The sequence below is a fragment of the Rousettus aegyptiacus genome, unplaced genomic scaffold (genome assembly GCF_014176215.1).
Source record: "Rousettus aegyptiacus isolate mRouAeg1 unplaced genomic scaffold, mRouAeg1.p scaffold_m13_p_7, whole genome shotgun sequence".
Taxonomy (NCBI): Eukaryota; Metazoa; Chordata; class Mammalia; order Chiroptera; family Pteropodidae; genus Rousettus; species Rousettus aegyptiacus.
Window position 1 is genome coordinate 64,035,413 of NW_023416310.1, and position 21,352 is coordinate 64,056,764.

The 21,352-nt window shown below is 42.0% G+C and overlaps 1 protein-coding gene across 8 annotated transcripts in view; it reads right to left on the bottom strand.

Moving 5' to 3' along the window:
• ST6GAL2 (ST6 beta-galactoside alpha-2,6-sialyltransferase 2) overlaps window positions 1–19,460 on the bottom strand; it is a 69,712-nt gene extending 50,252 nt beyond the window's left edge. For 3 of the 8 annotated variants that reach the window (XM_016118545.2, XM_016118465.2, XM_016118489.2), the window contains exon 1: window positions 18,029–18,385. The gene's annotated coding sequence lies outside the window, so the exon portion shown is untranslated. The other 5 variants (XM_016118536.2, XM_016118518.2, XM_016118497.2 and 2 more) reach the window with 5 other exon arrangements.
• Window positions 19,461–21,352: the final 1,892 nt, after the last annotated feature.

Consider the following 21,352-nt stretch of genomic DNA (forward strand, 5'->3'; position numbering starts at 1 on the left):
CTCAATTCTAGAAGTGACATTTAATGGCTCTGGCTTGCATCTGCATTAGGTTTTCTTTCCAGCAGTAGAGGTGTCTGTTTGAAGACTTGCTCAGTAGTGGAAGTGTAGGAACAAAGTTTTAGTGAAGACTTCCTAAATGCCAAGTGTGGCACTACATAAACCCTAAACTTGGCTTATTTAAAACCTGAGAACAACTCTGGGTCAGGTACTGCCTCGATTTAACGATGAGGAAACAGAGGCTCCTTGAGGTAAGAACCCATCAGACTCCACTAAGGCTGTCTTCATGGGCACGTGACTTATGCAGTCTCACAGGACCCCACCCTCGGAAGAGCCACACTTGGTTTAATGTTCTCCTGTCACTCTCCCGAAGGTCTTAAAAACTCTACCTTTGAGTTGGTGTTGTAAGTGAAGTACTATGGGAGAATGGGACAATGAAGCATGTGTGTAAGCAAAGAAGGTACATATAATATGAGAGCGGTATGGATGTCCACTACCTCTTTCCACCCCATTCACATACAATGTGTGTGATACTCCATGAGCACAGAACATCAGTGAGCCCACAAGGCATGGGAGTCAGCAAGAGTCAGAGTGAGTACACGGTGAGTATGTTACCTCAGCAGCTAAGTGTGAAACTGGACAGCTCCCAGAGGCCATGCTTTCTGTGAGAACAGAACTTGCTTCAAAAGCAAAAAGGCAGCAATGGTGTTCCCAGAAACACACTCAGCCAAGGCCCGTCATGTCCTTCCTTATTTCTCTGTGTTAGTCATACATATGTGCTAAAAATGTCAACACGGAGGGAAAGTTTTTCCTTTTTTAAAAGAAAGTGGAATACTGAATGTTGGTAGAATGTGCATGTATTACAGGGTAAAATAAAGCAGCTGAGTTAATTTTGAGCTGTATTAACACTGTTCTGGTAAGAACAAAACACATAGGCACATGCCAGTTATGTACACATTGTGTAATTTTGGTGATTCTGAATAAGAGTTAAATGCTCTTATACTTGCATTTAAATTAGCATTGTACAATAAAAGATGAATGGTACAATGAATGCTAATCATTAAATTTTAGTTTTCCTTTACCTAGGACAACATTAAAAATAACCATGACAAGTCAAGAGAAAAGGGAAGAGAAGGAAATGAATTTTGTTTTAGTACCATTAAGGGTGTTTTCTTCCTGACTTTCCCACATTTTAATTTGGCCGGTGTTCTTCAGCCAGCCCTCGATGTCAAGCAGCTTGTAAGTAGCAGAATCAGTATCCCAGGCTGACTACAAAGTGCCTCCACTTTGACACCATCTGACGCAGGCTCCCATTAAAAGCAACAGGATTCATATAGTTTCAGAAAAATCTTGTCATTATTCTGCTGTTAGCAAGCTGGACTCCTGACTGTTAATTGTTTATTTCCTTTGGCTTTTCTTATTATTTTTTTCCTTCTTGTTTTCTCCCAATCATTTAAGCTGTATGTTCTCCATTCACTGAGCAGATCTCACTCTGTGCCAGGAACATATAGAGTTTGGTTACTCTTGTTACCCAATAGTATATCAGCAAAGCCCACAATTTGAGAGACAAAGATGGCTAAATCATTTCTAAGAAGCTTAATAAAAACAAATAAATGACGAATTTTATATAACTTCAAAGTCAGCTTCTTTTCCCCAATACTTGATCACCTCTGTAACCAGAGTCTATACTTCGAAGGATGAGGTGGGCGAGGAAGTTAAGAGGGACTACAATAACCACTCGGCTAGCTGCTAAGAAGCCATTCTGTAAAAGAGGGTTTGTTGAATTCAATGCCAAATCTGAACTAAAAGCAGATTAAAATACTGTGTGCTTGAGTCCAAAAGGATTCAAAGTGGGAATTGTCACCCTACACCTCTTCTGCACATTCAGGATCCCCAAACCACTACTTAGGTTGAAAGTTACATCAACCATAAGTCACTTCAAAGAATAAAATGTCACACAAGAGTGTAAGCATTAGCAAAGACCGAACAGTTATCAGGTCTGCTCAAAGGGAGGACTCAGAAATTTTAAAAAATGGTGAAATAGCAGCTAGCTCCATGTTATTTGATGGTGGTGTTGTGTTCTAATAACGGCTAAGAATGCCACCCTTGAGCCCAGAACAGATGTGGCAGTTAACCCTTAAAAATATTGTTTGTCAAAAAAAGCCCCAGATCACTTACTCTCATTTTACAGAGGAGGAAAATGATCTTCAAACATGGTTAACATTTTCCTGTTTTGTTAGAACAAAAAGTAGGGAAAAAAATCACGGACCTAAATGTAAAATGCAAAACTATGAAATTCCTAGATGACAAGAAAACATTCTGAGATGTTCTAAATTAAATTACACCCATCGGAGCGGAAGAGGTAGAATGGTTACCTGTTAACAGCTGTGGGCAGCTGACAGTCCGCTCACACTCCTGAGTGTCTGTTGGAACTTCGGGATTTACCTCAGGTGGCTATTTCCTCGATTATTTAAAGCAAATAGCCAGGCCCAACTGCACCCTAGACACCTCTGCTTCCTGCTTACACATTAACATTCCAGAGTGCTGCCAACAACCAGCCCAAAGGAGCAAACAGTTCTTCCTTGTGGACTCTGCACCTATCCTGGAACGAGCCCCTGCTTCTCCTTCTCTCGCCCCTTTATCTACAATGTAAATTCTTTCTAAACAACTTACATCTGTCTCCCCACTAGTTGATGTATAAAAACTCTCTCCGACCTCAGGATGGCTTGCCTTTTCCACCTAGCCAGGCTGCCAGTGATTTCAACTTCATTCCCCAGGACCCAGTCTGTCTTGCTAGCAATAGACTAATGAACCTTTCCCTTTAGAATGACTCAGTTGTGGAAGTTAAAATTTCTGTTTAACAAAGATAACATAGGAGAAACCTAGATGACTTTCGGTATGACGAAGACCTTCTAGATATAACAGCAAAGGCATGATTCATGAATGAAATAACTGATAAGCTGGACTTCATTAATATTAAAAACTTGCTCTCTGAAAGACAATGTCAAGAGCATGAAAAAAACAAGCTATAGACTAAAAAAAAAAAATAATAATTGCAAAAGGCACATTTGGTAAAGGACTGTTATGAAAAATGTACAAAGAAAAGAACCTGATTGAAAAATGTTAGCAGACACCTCATCAAAGAACAGATGAAAAGGTGCTCCACATTGTAGGTCATCAGGGAAATGCATATTAAAACAACCATGAGATACCACCACACCCCTATTAGAATGACCACAATTTGGAACGATGATACCACTAAAGGCTGGTGAGGATGTGGAGCAAAAACTCTCATTCAGTGCTGGCAGAAATGCGAAATAGTATAGTCACCTTGGAAGATGATTTGTCAGTTTCTTACAAAACTACACATACTCTTACCATATGATCTACCAGTCACGCTTTTTGACATTTATCCAAGGGAACCGAAGACTCATGTCCACACAAAAGCTTACGTGTGGACAGTTATAGTAGCTTTATTCATAACTGCCAAAACTTGGAAGCAACCAAGATGTGCTTCGGTAGGTAAATGCATAAATAAACTGTGGTACATCAAGAGATGAAATCAAGAAAACAGAATATTATTTGGTGCTAAAAAGAAATGAACTATCAAGCTATGAAAAGACATGGAGGAAACTTAAATGCATAGTACTAAGTGAAAGAAGCCAATCTGAAAAGGTTACATACTGTACGATTCCAATTATATGATATTCTGGAAAATGCAAAACTATGGAGACAGTAAAAAGATCAGTGGTTGGGGGAGAGGAGGGGGGAGGAAGGGATAGGAGGAGCACAGAGGATTTTTAGGGCAGTGAAAAGATTCTGCATGATATTGCAGTGGTGGATAAATGCTACTTTACAATTGTCCAAACCCATAGAATGCATACCACCACGAGTGAACCCTAATGTAAACCACGGACTTTGGGTAATAATGACACGTCAGTGTAGGCTCATGGTCATAACAAATGTGCCATCTGGTGGGAGACTTTTTTGGGGGGGAGGCTGTAGGAAAGGGGGCAAGGAGTATGTGAGAAATCTCTGTATGTTTTGCTGAGAACCTAAAAACACTCTTAAAATCAGTTTTTAAAAAGTAGGGGGAAAAAACGAGGAAAAGGGAAAGAATATCTCACACAAATTTCTGCAGAGTGGAGGCCCTAGAATTAAAGTCTTAATCTGTTGACTCCACAGCCTGTGTGTCTCTTCGCAGGCTGCCCCTCTACAGTTTACAAAGAGTTTTCACATACCATGTGACTCACTGCCATATGGATTTCAGATTGAATGTCCAATTCTGACCCTAGTTACACTGAAAATAAACTTTTCATAGGTCATAAATTTTTAGAACCTGCCATAATAAACTAAATATCTGTGTACAAGTCCCAAAGCAAAGATAACTGTCTAGAAAACCTCCAGTAGTGTTTCGAGAGCACTTACTATCAGTATCGTGTACTGACATGTATCAGAGAAAGAGATGACAGCTGAAGAAAGGTGAGGAGAGAACCCCATATAAAAAATACTGTCATCAATCTAGCATCGATGTAGAGTTTGGAGGCTTAAGTGACAATTATGATATGCCAACTCGTCTCTCTTATTAAGAAGGAAATTGCTAATCTCAGAATATACCTTTCTCCTATAAATTTCCGCTTCTGTACATGTTGATTATGATAGAAGAGCATGAGTAAGTGTGCAATTAAAAAAAAACTTATTAAACACATTATTTAAGGGAGGGTCATTACATTCTATGATAAGTTAGTAGTGAGATAAAAAGTGGATGGGTGACCATCCATTGTTAGGTTGCTGCAAACCTGTGTCTATGATGAAAGAAGTTTCTTTCATTCAACAAATAGCTACATAAGTAATCTGCTAGTTCCTGGGGACACAAAGGTAAATTAGGTAAACTCCCAGATCTAAGAATATGTAGGGGAGGAGATAGAGAGGACTTGGGGGTGGTAACCAGAATATTCACAAGTATAAGACAGGTACCCTAGGAATTACAAGCTGCCAGGACTCCCGCCTCACTAGAACGTGCCATCTGGAGGGGCACCCCTCAGGCAGTTGCAGCCAGTAAGCAAGGGGAGGGCATCGGGCCCTCTGGCGGCTACCCCAGGGCAGAGCTTCACCTCTCTCTTAGGCATTCTGGGAAAAACCAAAGAGACTATTTGTTTTTCTCCAGCAAACAGAAAACACATTTCCCTCATCTATTCACTTTCCCTTCCAGAAGCCCCCAAATGACACCTGCCCTTTGAACTCAAGGAGAGCTGTTCTTGTCCCCGGCACCCTGCCGAGGTTGCGGGGAAAGGGATCCTACTCTGTTTTCCAGGTGAGGGAGGGGAAAAGTGGACAGGCTACAAAGTGCAGAAGCCCCCTCCCGCCTCCTGGGCTCTCTGGGCACAAGTGGAGTCTTCAAAGCTCTCAGCCAGACCCTTCTAAAACACTGAAGAACCCGGGGAGGTAAGAAAGGATTTGTGGGTTTTTAAGCCTTTCTCATTAACTTGACTGACAGCTGAGGCGCAGGCACACTCAGCAGCGCAGGGATCTGAGGCTGAGGGTGGGTGAAGCACCTACACCCCCGAGGGGATTCCCCGCTGCCCACACGGGGCCGCGCCCCTCCCCGACATGCAGCAGGACTGAACAGAAGGTCCTGCCAGCAGGCTCCTGACCTGCGAGCCTGGAAGGCAGGTTCTCTTTTATTTATTTATTTGTGGAGACTACAATCAGGCAGACCTGTGTGCAGGGCCGCGTTGCACGTTCCGTGGTGTAATTGCCAACACAGGGAACCTGCCTGGGCCACTGCTTGGAGGCCCATGCGAGGAGGGCAGGGAAAACCAGCTCAGTATAGTCACCCGGGCTATATCACTGCCCTCGGCCACTGTTTGGACAAAGAATTTTCCGCATCACCACATAGTGAGATCTTCCCCAAGTTTCATTTGGCAGAGAGCTGAAGGCATTACGCATATCATCCTGTAGGATGCTAGCTTTTCCTTCCTCAGGGCACCAGGAGAAGGGCTTTCTTTCCAAAAAAAAAAATAACGACAATCTTTTCGGTGTTCAAACTGAGTGTTTAATAGTAATTCACTAAGAGGGCCTGAAAAGTTAAAATTTCCAGTTACTTCAGATAGTCATGAAATGTAAACAAGGTAAATGTAGGACTTTGTGTTAGAATCACTATTATTTATTACCACTTTCTAAGAAGCCACAGAATTGTGTTTACTCTGAGGCTCAATGCCTGAGAGTAAACCTTCAAGGAGTCTAAAGCAGTCGAAGAAAATAAAACCAAACAACTAAAACAAGCAAAACACCAACCTAGTTACTGCAGACCCGGGGGGAAGATATACCCCTCTCCCAAAAGCCTGGGATCCATTTGAAACCAGTTCCAATATTCAGTGACTATGAGTTTCCCCAAAAGTACAGCATACGTTGGTGGGTTGGTTTTATAACAGAGTTAGGCATTTCTGGCTGGCATCAGAATTCCAAAACACATTAATAGAATATTATGGCCACATCCAGTTATAAAACATTGTCCAGGACAACATAATTTAAAAGTACAGAGAAAACAACTGACAATGCAAACTTTATTAAGCTGGTATAGCAGGACTTATAAGGAATATTAAATGGCTTGGGGGTGTGCAGAGCCCTAAGGTCATTAAGAAAAATGAAAAAAGTTTCACAGATTTTCAAAATGTAATATATCGCTTCAAGTAACAGCAACACCCTGATGCCCTGGGTATAAGCCAGACTTCTTATACTAGACCGAGTTTTCTTAATTAAAATGCTTTCTTTGCCTGGTGTGTGAATTCAGGGGTAGATCTGCGTCCGCTGATGTAGAGACTACTCACAGCCCGGGGGACAGTGGGTCACCAGACAGAACTGCCAGAGTGCCACAGTCAGCAGTACGGCAACAGCTAATAGCCAGCACACACAAAGTCATTAACATCAACTTTACCTGATTATGAAAGTGATTTAAAATTATTTCCATGGGTTAGAGTAAGTTCTCTCTTTACTCCAAAGCTGTCCCTGGTATCTTAATGTATATGTAAATGGAGCAATGAAATTGTTTTCTCAGCTGTGTGCCCCCAATATATGTATGTATACATATATTTGAACTTTGTGTTCTTTCATTAAATTCCCTGCAATATTCTATTTACCACTGAGAATCACTACAGTTCCCTAACTTCAACCACTGGTAATGTTTTGTAATTTTAATTCTACTGTGGGTTTAACGTAAGGGGAAAAGTTCGTTTAATTAACTGACACATCCCAGGCATGGCCCTGTCTCGAACTCAACTTTTTGGGAAAACTGCAAAGTATAAAACAAAACTCTCTTAGATTATGGGAGAAGAAATGCACAGTGCTTAGCACTCAAGAGGCTATGACTCCAGGAAGATACTTTGAAAACACACAAAGTGCTTCATGAATTCTAATGACCCCAAATGCACGCTGACCCTGTCTTTGGAAGGAGCATTCGGCCCTGGCGGCTGTCTCCAGTGGCGAGCACTGGCAGAAGGAGGTCACGGCCACACATCAGACATACACACTGAAAGCACAGCACAGCTCCTTCCCCAGGCTTTCAACTAAAGGTTTGGGTTAGTTTCCCTACCTGCACCCAGTTGGATTGAACTTAGGGTCAACGCATTGCATTTCTAATTCTTCATGGCCAGTGGATATTTTTCTCTCTCCTTGGTCTAGAAATACCTTTCCAAATTTTAATATCTACTCACAGACAATTTGTGGGCAGACAGAAAAAAAAATATTCAGCACAAAGAAATGCTGCTGAGTCCATTTGCTGTGGAATGGCCTTTATTATCACATAAGGCGCTGATAATGTATGTAGCTCTGTAACTCTAATTGTTAGAATTTGATAACATTTATGAATCCCAGACAAAGTGCTTTCACAGAATCTCCCTAAACAGATCCTACCCAATGTTGTAACTAATTACTCACCCATCATATGTGTCTCTAACTTTGGAATGCTTTGTTAAAAACAACAACAATAAAGGTACCACATTCGTGATAATTATGTAAAGAAATGTGAATTTCAGGCTTTCTCTGTGAGAATCACAAGTGGCATAAAAATCGTAAGGCCGAATGGTTTAACTTTGATTTGACAGGTTCTGCATCTTTCAGCACTTAAAGCCAAGGAACCTATCGACGACGTGAAGTGACGACTTACTGTACTAGCAGTGTTAGGAAATCAAAGTTAAGCCATTTGGCCACTTTTACCACATACGAATTTATATAAATGAGAGTTCAGTTCTCACAGTATCTCATCAACCTTATAACAAAACCACACTGAATGAAATGAGGATATTCAAGGACCTGCTGTAAATGTGCCTCTCCAAAGTGATTAACTATAATTCTGAAGATGATGTAGGTACAGAATGGTTCAGCTGGCCACAGTCCCTGGTCTTCAGAATGTCGTTTATAAACGGATCGCTAGAACTAGGGGAGCTATACACATGGGGATGCAACTTGACAAAAAGATAGAAAAGATCCTGGCTCTCCCCTTTATTTGTAGAAAGTATGTTGGGGAGTGGACCTAGTCACTTCAATCTAATAGGGCTCTTGGCTCCATTCATTCTGCAAACACTCATCAAGTGTCTAGTGAGCACAGTACCTGGAGATGTTCCCAATAACTGAGACACAGAGTCTCAGGGGCTGCCTGCAAGGACCTGAGTTAAGCAAGGATGAGAGAGAATTAAACAATTATAATACAGAGTAGTAAGTGCAACAATGGAGGGAAGATGCCGTAGCACAGAGAGAGACCATGGATTCATTGTGTGTGTGCACATGCATGTGTGTGATGGAAGGCTTAATGACAGAGGGAGAAAGAACCAGGTTCGTCCTTATATTGTCAGAGGAGTGAGCCTGAAAGTGGAAAAGTGGGGACCATAAGCTGGGCCCAATGCAGAAGCCCATGACATTCCAAAAACTCCAGACTGTGTCCTGTATGCAACGGAGAACAATGGGAGCATCTGGGGAGAGGAAAATGTCAGATGATCAAGCTTAGGATTTGGGAAGATGGCTCTGCCAATATGGAGAATGGATGAAGGTGCAGGAGATGAGCAAGAGTGGATGGGGACATCTATAAAATGAAATTTCTAATACAAAATGTCTCTTGGCTACTAATAGTGCAGGGCTTACCTCCATTTTTTTTTTTCTGTAAAGAATATGATAACTACTAGCAGCTGAAGCCCAAGTAACACTTTGCCCTCCAAGAAGTGTAAATGTCATTGTCTCCATCAGGAAAGAGGCTTGGGACAGGTACATGAAACATATCACGTATTTCCAAGCCACTTAAATAGCAGACATCAAGGACATGTTGTGGAAAAGCCAGAATTTTCAGACACAGGTAAGATATACCTTCTTTGTCAGGAGACAGAAACTGAATCATGAAACTTTTACTGCCAGGTATGAATTTTGGCTGCCAACCATGCGGCTCCATACCAACTGGTTCTGTTGGCATCTGGCTTTGGGTTTAAGCCAATCTCTTAGGCTTTAGCAAAATCCTAAATTCATATAACATGATCTGTGTACATCGGATCATATTAAGCAATTTCTCTGTTCTTTTTACTTTTAAATTCACATTTCTATTTCTCATTCTTCCTTTCTACTAAATTTTAAATATCATTCTAGCTTTTATTTCCAGCCTTTTGAACTTTCCTTTTTGGTATGCTGGTGACTGACCTCCAAGTACAGGCCAGACAACCAATAGCCTGAAATGAGTTTTTAGATTTTTATTAATTATTTCCAAATTGCAAACTAGAATTTCTCTATAGGGACAAAAATCAATTGTCAATGTCTTGCTGAATTTTTCTATGAACTAGTTCCTTAAAAACATCCCCTAAGAGTCTAATTATATTATGTAAAATATATCATAGTGTTATCCATCTATTAGCATCTACTTACAATATTAAAATATTCTATATTCACATGCAGAAGCTACAAGTTTCCAAATGAAAATAAATTCCATTAGTAAAGAAAATTTCATTTTTGCAGCATTTTTTCCGTATAAATGCTATATGTTCAGCTTTATTTTTAATAAACTGAAAAATATTAAAATATGTCTTCCAGATTTAGAGCATAAATGTCGTAGCTTTTAGTGCATTTTAAAATTAATTTCGATCTTGTGGTCGTAATAGCCTGAGATGAAGATCTACAGTTTCCAACAAATGGCAGAACCAAACTCTTATGTTTATTTTTCACCTACTTCATGCAGCATGAAGGTTTCAATGATGAATAAATATCAAACTTGTCTACTTTAATAGCATCACCTATATTTCATGCCTGGTTAACTTTGCCTTAACTCTAAAAAAATATACTAATTTTTTTTTAAAGAAACTCTGTTTAAACATAAATGTAAGTAGGTGACACAAAACTATTGTTAGAAATCAGGATAATGGTTACCTTTTAGGAAACAGTGACCAGAAGGGGCTTCTGAGATGCCGGAAATATTTTTTTCTTCATCTACCTGGTTACACAGGTAAATATGATTTACAAAAATTCATCAAACTTTGCACTTAGCAAGGGAATTACTGATTAACTTTTCTACGTAGCAATGATCTGGTTTATGAATATAGTTGAAGAAAACAAGACAGCTAACACAGTTGTTCCCCAAACAGAGTAAAACTGAACCTCAGAAAAAGTGACACCACTTCCTCCCTACAGACAGAGACACAAGACGCACAGGACTGATGCAGACATGTTTAGAGGAAATGAAGAAAATAAGAATTCTGAACTCTCTGCTGGACAAAAACAAGTGAAGCTAGGGGGCAGAGAGATGAGGATGCCCTGTTTCTATGCATCTCTTTTCTCCTCCCAAATTCCCTTGGACATCCTCCATTTCTGGTTTGAGGACTGGAGGAGAAAGAGGTACGTTCTTCTGACTAGTGCACGGCCTCTGGATGACTTAGCAAACCCTTTTACGGCCTATTTGATTTGCAAGCTGGGGATAGTTAAGCGTGCTTCTCTGCATCCTTCTGAGATCTCAGGAGGTGGTTTGGGGGCATTGTTCCGCCTCTATTTTTTGTATTTGAAGCTGATAAAACCTAACATGTGAGCATACAGATAGGTGACAAGAATAATATCACATGAAAGTAAATATAGTCCTTTGAATTAAAAAAATAAAAAGTCGAAAACAAAAGACATGCTCCAGACATGTTTTGTTCAAGCCTCCTCCAAGCACCCCAGAGTTCAACGAATGCTGTGGTGTGAGTTTCTTTTGGCAAACTTTAACCTCTAGCTCCTATTTACCAATAGAAGCAAATGGAGTCTATGGTGGGCCACTGCTTTTTCTCTACCTTACAAACCGTTAGTACCAAATGAAGAAAATATCATTTTGGAGTACACAGGTGAATCAATGGTTCCAAGGGACTTTACCTCATCTCTGAAAAAAGATGTGCTCAGCAACTACACCGGATAAACGAGGGGAGTGTTTAAATACCAACTTGCAAACATCGGCCCAGGTTTTCTACCCATGATATAAAAAACGATATAAAGCAAACAAACAAAAACACATGATCTCCCTCCTGTAACCCTGTTCCATGCTCACTTCTCACATAAACGACTTGAATTTTCACTCAGGAAAAAAATAATAGATGGGTTCATAGGAAACACACTCTGGAAAACAAATTAGTCCATCTACATATGCGTTTTAGTCCATCAAGGAATGAATTGTAAGGAATGGTCTTCCGATGCAGCTGCTATGGTCTAGGTAAACGGGGACCACTGCGTGCTACAAGGATCACAGGGAGCATGTGGGGTGACTTCTGGGCACCACCTGGACTCAGTAATTAATTCCTAGACCAAATAGGGGAGCCAGTATGCAGGATCACTTTATGTATTTCTACACTATAAACTCACTGTCATCTTCAATGCAGTATGATAAATTTAAGACAACTTGGGCAACTGAGAGGCAGGGACCCCCAGGAAGGAGATGTGGGATAAGGTGAGTTTAGTTTTGCCAGTAAAATATGCACGTTATTGCTTTGGTTATACTCACAGAGTTCCACATCATAACTGGGCTGTACATACCATTTAGGAGCAATAGTCTCCTTGGTTGAGGATTTGTCTGACTACCCCTTAAGAGGCTTACTATTTAACACAATCTAAAATTTTCCTTTTACCCACTTCTGGTTTTACATCTAACATCATGCTCACTTATCATGAAAATTGTGAAATAAAAATACAAACCAAAAAATTCATTCTGCTCTTTCTGCGTATATGTCAAACAGTGATATGTGGGGTATTACTGGGGTGTGACTACAATACAGCGCCATATGTTTTAATTATGTGGTGGAAAGTGTAGAGTGAAGCAAGTAGAAAAATGTTTGGGTTTAACTTATAAAAGCAAGCACATTATATTAAAGCCATACCTTGTACACATTCTCCTATTACTATCGAGTCAATTTCTGAAACTCTTCCACCTCCAATAATTAATGATGTAGACTATTTAATGGCATCTCTGAATGTTATTATAAAATACCAAGTATCGAGACAGGCCAATTACTTAATTAGTTCAATTCTCTGAGCTACTAATCTTGAACACAGAGCAGAGGAATACAGTTTGTAAGTACACTGTGACTCAAGGAGGGGAAACTGCCCTTTGAAAAATGGGAAATTATATACCTATACACAATCGTACATACATTAGAAATAATAAATAATAAAGTAAATACATTAATAAAGTAAACCATATGACACTTTCAGCTTCCCATTTATTCATAAATTGCTCAAAAAAAATTACCCTGGGAATTAGAGGGTATAGTACTTTTTAAAAAATAGAACTCTGGAGCTTATTGCCCTAATTCTTTCACCTAAAGCCTAAAGTGCTTAGAGGACACTATAATTCAGGACAACTGCAAATACTAATCTGTTCTCCAGCAGGGACTGAATTACCTACACTATTTGGCCAACTTTAGGTTGACCTGAAACACCTAAGATGACTGAACCTCTTTTAATTCCAGCAAATAGCATATATATATATATATATATATATATATATATATATTACCCAGTCATTCTGCAAACCACCAAAGGTACCCTGAAGATGCAAGTGTTTTCTCATATATATCCTATTTACATTAAATTCAGACTAAAGTTTAAATCTGAAACATTTTTGATAACTTCCTGCAAGCCAGGCACAATTTGCAACATACGACTGTCAAAGGAGATAGTACAGGAAAAAGAATGTTCTTCTCAGCCAGAAGGTCAGGGTTCTAGTCCTGATTTTTGTACTCAATAGCTGTGAATCCTAATAATTAATGCTTAAGTATCCTAATTCAAATTCTTACTCCTAATTGCTAATATAAAAACATATTAACACAAGGTCATAGTCCTTCCACATTTTTGATTGTGTGTGCAAGGATGGGGTAGTGAAAGGAGAGGAAGGGAATGAATGTGTATATGTTCTCTTTAAAGACGGTCCTCTTTTTCATATTGGGATTTCTAAGAGAATATAATTATCCCAATTTTAAAATACAATTTATGTAGTAAGATCTCTCTTCTAATAGTAAAAACATACTAATTTAATCACGTACCTATAGTTTCATACTGTAATTGGTTAACTGTATCATTTAGAAAACAAATCCATGTTCTATCCATTTGTGGTCAGCGGTACAAGTATAGGTTTTTAGCAAATAATAATATATTTATATTTCAGAAAAGTCATCACTACACTTTCAAGAAAGCTACTTTTCAAATTTATTTCTGCACAGGAAAGCTATTGGATTATCTAAGACATTCACCCTTTCCCAAATTTAATTTAAAGCTAAGTAATTTTAGAAACCACAACTATCACCAGTATGCAAGGACCTCTACTTGAAAAATATGTATAATTTGAACGTGGAAAACCAATTGTCTTAAATTTAATAAAGCATTTTCCTCTCAGGCTCAAACACTAGAAGCAGTCCAGAGTAGAACTTAATGCGTGAATTATAAACTTCCGAAAACAGAAGCTTATAATCAAGACATTGCAGGATTTTTCTTTACAGTATATTCTTTAATAATTTAGCCAATTTATTTCTCAGTGTCCCAAAGGACTACTTTCTGAGCTTCTTCTCTTCACCAACCTAATACCTCAAAGCATAAGAATAATTTTCTCGAATCTCAGTAAAATTTTTTCTTTGGAAATTTCACTTGAAGTGACACTTCATAAGAGCCTGAATTTTGTCCTAATACTGACTGCCTGGATAGTCTAAATCATAGGAGCCATTTGTAAGTTACAGCTCAAACTTCTTTCTGCTTCCAAATTCTGGTAAATAAATACATGAGCTTTCCATCCACATGCCCCCCTCGCCCCCGCCCGCCATTCCTTTACATCTGTACAGTCTTCCTGATAAGGCAAACTCAGCTGTGGTTTGAGCAAGTGAAAGCTCACAGAGCTGTTCAGAGGAGACATTCCCCAATCCCCTGTGCAGTCAGATCTAACAGTATGAACTTTAGAGACACATAAACCCAGGTTCGAATCCCAGCTCTGCCAATTTCTCACTATGGGACTTTGAGGAAGGTGCTTCACTTTTCTGAGGCTCAGTCTCCTCACCTGTAAAATGGGGATGATAATAACATCCCAGGGTTGTAGCTAAGGTGTACTTTGATAAACTACATGGAGTAAATGGCAGGGGGCAGAGTATGATGCATAGAAAGTTCGAATCGGTTGCTGTCATTATTCCTTGCATCACTACTCTACTCTGTGCTACATGGTCTTTGAAGGGATGTCCAGCATGTTAAGTACAGGTTAATTCTCTTTTGAGCCTAGGACTTAGTTAGCTTTTCAGTATGCCAGAATATGTGATTATCAATTTTGCGGCATTTGGAGAGGATTAAATCTAAGAGCCTTCATTTTTACAGCCCTAAAAACTAAGCTCTGGAGAGGCCCAGACATCTTCCCGGGGCTCAGGTCTGAGGCACTGCCAAGGGATTCCCTGGACACTCTGCTCTCAGAGAAGGGCCAGTGCAGAACCGCAAGCCCAGCCCTCACACCCTGTTAGAGCCACATCTGTCTTGAACTCAGAATTCTTTCCTAGAGGAGACCATAGAGGGCAGCAGAAACCAGGAGGGGGGCACAGAATAGTTCAACGCAGACAAAACTCCCCCACGAATGAGCAGCATGTCTCTGGTGTCACTACTATCCACAAAGCAATTCCTTCCCCAAGCAGGAGGCACTTGGTCCTGAGGGACAGCCCGGAAACTGGCAGGTGGCCGAGTGAAGACAGGAGCTGGGCAATTGCTGGGATCTAGCTTTTATCAAGTAGCAGGTCTAGGACCGATATTGGGGACAAATCCACCAGCTTCTGCCAAGCTTTACCAATGCCCAGTTCTCATCTCACGCCCTTAAAGATTTGGGTGCCATTTTGCCCATAGACTAACTAGGTTCAAAGCATTTTGAATTGCAACTATTTCCCATCAATTCTGAGGTTGGGAATCTTGGAGTTTCTGATCAAGATGGCATTGGTAAGGGGTAAAATAAGTCCATGTTCCTCTAATGCTTCTGTCTGTGCCCTGTATAATTGGAAATGTTTGCAAACAAATCTCTCAAAAATAAGAGAAAGGACTTTCACAAAAATGGCAGATATGTTAAACTGAAAGTCTGATGTTTATTCACTAACAGGAGTTGGTCATCTACAGTGCACACCATCCTTGGCCTTGGCATCAACCTGTTAAAAACGTTGAAAATTTCTCTGTAAATGTATACCTGCACTTTCCTGATTCAAAAATTAGTATCTGATTCTATGTAATTATTTCACCCCCACAGCTTTTTTCAGGCATAAAAACTCAAAACTTAACATACACCTAACATGAGGACACTATCTTTCGCTTAGACACTTAAGAAAGTCAAGTAAAATACTTCATTTAAACAATTAAATTTAAGATTATGAAACAGAAGATCTAGGAGGGGGGAAACAATCATACTTTAAAAGATGCATAATTTTAAAAAACTATCGTTATCATGCATGATATTTTTATTCAAAACTATCAAAAATAATGCACCAAATCTGTAAATTAATCGTTTTTCAAAGGACACATATCTCCGAGATTTTGGAATGGAACACATTATTTATTTACCTAAGTAGAGGTGCAGAAGCTTTGGAATTTTAGAGAAGACTTAAGCACTTGAGAAATCCTTAGATAATATAAACCTAGAGTATAAAATTTCAACTGCAATAAGTAGTAGATCAGAGATTGGCACACTTAAATCACCTCAGAAAGAGGGGACTCTCAGGAAAGAAAAAAAAAAAAGCTCCAGAAACATGTATGTACAGGAATTTCTAAGCTGGCTGCAGATTTCTCCCTAGACCCAGTTTAAGTCTTTGCCCTAGAGGAAGCCCTTTCCCACTTAATTATCCCCATTAGAAACGAAGCACAGAGATTGCTCTTCTCTGCATAAAAAAACATTCACACATTTCGAAATATGAAATATCTCACCCTTGAATCCTCCAGTCTAAAAATCCTCATTCCTCTATCATTACTTCCTAGGTGTTGTGCATTACATAAGAAATTCACCAAAGGCTCGTCTCCCTTCGAGTTCTCTCCTACAGTCTCCACCTCCTGTCTCTAAACTGTGGGCTCAGAGCTCCACTCAGAGCTGGGGCTCACATCACAATTTCAACCAGAGAGTAAGATCAAAACTCCTGAAGCTTCGAGTGCATCAAGCAAAAAGGTAAAATGCTATCAATCACAACAAAAACTGAATCAAGAACAGCAACATGTTTGAGTGCCATTTTTAATCTATCTGTAAAATTCAAGGCAATTCACCTATTATTTTAGGGTTTTCTCCATTTCCATCGCAATATCCATGCACCATTGTCAACAGTTTTTCTAATGCATCAGTAGGAAATTCAAACCTTCACATGTTGTAAAGATTTTGGTTGTCGGCTTCAAAAAATAATGAGGAAAGGAAAGTCGGTTAAAACAGGTTCAAGGCCATACATCCTTTTTTCTTTTAAAAGAAATGTTAACCCTGAGGTCGCAACAGGATGACAAACAGCCTTTTAAACTATTGAAATTTTCCATTAGTCAAAAATCCCATTTCAAAATGGAAAAATGTATTGAACAGAATTTCAAAAAAATTCTTTATCAAGTAACCCGCACGAGGCTTTTCAAACCTGCAGAAAGTACTTAAAACAAAATGTTCCAAGTCCGCCAACCCTACCCTAACGCCCGCAGAGTCCGCGGCGCTGAACCTCCGCGCGCCCTTCGTGATCAGAACGCCAACAGCACCGAAAACAAAGATTTCAACCAAATATGGTTTGCCTCTCTCCTAATTTTCAGCATGACCAGTAAAAATAAGTTCACAAAAATCCTGCCAAGCACTCTTCCCCCCCACAGTGTTTCTCTGGAAGTTCGGCCTGACCAAACAAATACGGTACTAGGAGGAGAGACCTGGAAGGCGAACACAAAGTCTCATTTACATTCCTGGAAAGCAGGGCTTCTCGCTGCTGGCTCTGGAAGGCACCACTTGTTCGAGCCGCGACGTTAACTTCACTCGGCCCCGCAGCATCGTCAAATCGGAACGCGACGGATGTTGCAATTCGTACCCAAAGAACGCATCACATATCCTTTTTATACGCGGTGGAAAGTAAAACGGATCAAAAGCAGTTCTCACAGGACAAGTGCATAAGAATTAACACTCGGTATTTAGCATTCTCAAGGTCCCTTCTGTCTCTAATTATAGCTACCGAAAACTAGAAATCAATAGAACACACTTTAAGCTTTACGAAGTGCAGTTTTGCATGAATGTGGGGTCGAGAAAGACAATTAAAAATCTCGGATTATTTTCCAGAGCCAAAATAAAATAAAATAAAATAAAGATCACCACGACTGAGCCACAGGAGCACAATCGTGTCCTCCTCTTCTCAAAGCGCAAGCCCTCCTGTTCTCTCACCCTCAAGAATTTCCTTGTTTCTCCCCCCAAAACCACCTTCAATGTCCCCAACACACAGGTCAGTCTCCTTGTAGCCGAGTGTAACTCCGTAAGAGCAGCTGTGGCGACACCGAGGAAAACACCGCCCCGCCGCGCGACCCCGTACCCTCCCTCACCAACCTTCTCCGGACTCCGAGCCTGCAAGCGCCCGACACCGCGGTGCTCGGCGCCCTCCGGCCGCACGGCACTGGAGTCGGGGACGTGCGTGTCACATTTTATTCTCCGGCAGCTGCTCGGGTGCGCGCACCACGCGCTCCCACACTCACACGGACGCCCTCTGGAGTGGGAACCCAGGGCCGGGGGCGCAAGGCGCGTGCCGCGGAACTTGGGGGCTGCAGACGCCGAGAGCGCAGCTCAGATCCTCCTGCTTGTGTCCACCCGCGCCTCCTCCGAGCAGCCTCCTAGCGCCACCTCGGGAGCCAGCAGCGATCCGCGTTGGCGTCCCGGGCGGCCTGCGGGACCACCTCTCCCGGGCCAGAGCTGCTCGGCACCCGGCGGCAGCTGCAGGCGCGGCGGGTGGCGCGGCCTCGGGGCGGATCGGGGATACGGTTGGCTCCGCGCCGCGCGCCTCATTGTTCGCGGTGGCGCGCCGGCGGCGCGAGCGGCGGGAGGGCCCGCGGCCTCGGGCCGCGAGATTAGGCGGAGGTTCCTGGCCCCCGCTCAAGGCCTGCACCGCGCCCCACCCCCGAGCTCCGCGTGCCCCCTCCGCCTACTCCTGGCCCCCTCTTCCTCCGCCATTGCCTCCCACCTCCCCCACCCGGCCTGGGCTCACCTAGCGGGCCGGCGCCGGGTACTGGGAAGTTGCACTGTCTGCGCCCCCGGCCGGGCTGGCCAGCCCGCCGGCCAGCGCAGGCGGGGTGCACGGCAGGACGCTCCCCAGCTGCGCGCCGACCCCTGACTCTGGCAAAGAGTGATTGCAGATGGGCTGCGTGGGGCGGTGCGGCTGCCTAAAAAGGCATGCCTGTCCCCAACCACTGCCTCCAGCCAGCCAGCCCCAGCTTCACGAGGGTTACCTGCACGGGCTCCGCCTGGCACCTAGCGGACATACAGGTCCTTGAAGGCGCAGGGATGCAGGAATGTGACGGGGCTGTGGGTGGCGAGAGGGGAGTCCAGGTGCCTGACTCCACGGGAGTCTGTCTTTTGTGTATCCCGCTCGAACACACCCTCCTGGCAGCGCCCAACGCCGGGCTACCTGCGCACGAGGCAGCGCCGGAGAGGAGCTGGATGGGGCACGGAGGAGCGCAGCATCCTCCCCGGCCCGCTGGCTCCCTTTGTTCCTCCAGTTCGGCCGGCTCCGCGCTGCCCCCTGGCCCTCGGTCCTGAGAGCTTCTCTGAAGCACCCAAGGGTCAGGGTTGGCCTTGAGAGGGGGCCACCTTCCACTTAGGAAGGACTTCTGGCCAAATCTAGTGAAATAATTCACCAGAGACCTCCACCTGCCCGCCCTTCTTCGCAAGACAGACGGGGAAAGTTCTTGGGACTGTGGCGCCGGAGGCTGCTCTCGCGGAGCGTGGAGAACCGGGTGTGAGCAGCTGGAGCCGGCGGGCGGGGCCACGCGGAGCAGATCGAGTGTCCGTCTGCTAGCGTGCGGAATGTCCATTTGTCACTGCGGCTCTCTTGCTCTTCTGAGGCAGCCGCAGCTGGTCCCAAGACCGAGACCGCGCCTCCCTTTGTTTGCTAGTAAACATACTCCTTTGAAGTTCAAGAGGGCTCCCACGAAGGTGCGCGAAGGTGGCGGTGGGACTCGGTTCCCTATTCAGTGGTCCTCTCCCGGACACAAGCTGTTCAGGTGTGGAGGTTTAGTTGGGTGAATTACCACATAGTTCCTGCCAGTCTCAGAGGGACAAGAAGTTACTGCCCATCCCCCTACCCTGTCCCTCCACTCGTCTCATCCCAGGTCTCTGGAGGGGTTCACATTTTAGAGACACAAACCCTTACTAAATTTACTATTTTAAAATTGGTATTTAAGTTCATTTAACTAATTGATCCATTTTAAAGAAAACAATTAACTGGATAACTAATTCATTAGCTATTTGAGTGCCAATTACAGTACTGGGACTCTGGGTTCAACAGAAAATATGTGAATGAGTTCAGAACCAGCATCCCCAAGAAGTGCCACTTTGGTACATAAATTATGTCAACTGAAGGCTATTGATACCCCACAGGCTCAAGAGAAATGTTTTGCTTTCCCATAAAAAATTTATGAGGGTCCTTGGCCATAATAAGCATTATCACCAGAAATCCGTTTTTATGACCTATCTCCAGGGCAGGGCAAACATCTACTTACTGAACATTTGCTCTTCTTATTCTTCTGCAGTGACCATTCTCCCCTCTGAAGCTCCAAGGTACCTCACCTTATTCTTAGTTCAGAATGCCATATATTCCTCATTTTTCCTTTCTGGCTCTGAACCTCTCATATTGGTGGGGTTCCCATACATATGTATGTAATTAAATGTGGTCATTTTGTCTTGTTAATCTGTCTCATGCATATTTCTTAGACCAGCTGAAAGAACTTTGAAGGATAGAGGAAAGCTTCTTCCTTCCCCATATATGCAATAATATCACTTTCCTGCCCTCAAGAAGCTTGCACGAGTTTAAAACATCAGAGGGGTTCAACTAAAACCTACTGGGAAAAAAGCATTGCACTCAGTCATAGCATGGGGTAGAAATACTTACTCAATATTTCCCCAATTATGGTAACTGCTTCTGACATCTGGAATTCTGCACAACTGCTTGGAGGGACAATGTGTTATATGAGTTTTTTTAAAAAATAAACTATATTCCATAAATGTGAAATATGTTCTCTGTAGCTAAAAGTAAGTTTTTTTTTAAAAAAAAAAAAAAACGTTACATGATAGAGTCCCATGCAGCGGGGATGAGGGAAGGAAGTTATGCAGAAAAATCCACCTGCCCTCTTATCAGCTGAGGGGCCCTGAGCAATCCGAAAACTCAATTGGTGTTGGTTTTCTCCTGAATAATGCATATAACAGGCTTGTTGTAACAAGTAGAGATCTTGTGTTAAAAGTGTCTCCCCTAGTGCCTGGAATGTGATACTTAATAAATTGTAATAATTAATAGATAATAGTAGCCAGTGTTAAAGCACTCTGTGTGAAACAGAAGCATAATTTTAGAAACTTCTTATAGTGTATTTATTTGCATTTCATATACTTTCTGTTCTTTTATCTTAAATGCTGCAAAAGTTGATGTCTTGACTACCTCTAAGAAATTTTCAGGAGAAACTAGAGTGGGCAAATAACAATTAATTTTATGCTTGTAAAAAAAATAGCACCTGAAGGCAACTATGCAAATCATCACTATAAAATTTTAAGTGAGTTGAGTTTATTATTTGTGGTTGGGGTAGTAAACAAAGTGGGGCTAAACTAACTTAATCTATTGCTTCCTAAAGAAATAAGAGAACAAGTTGATATGCATAAAGCTATTAACTG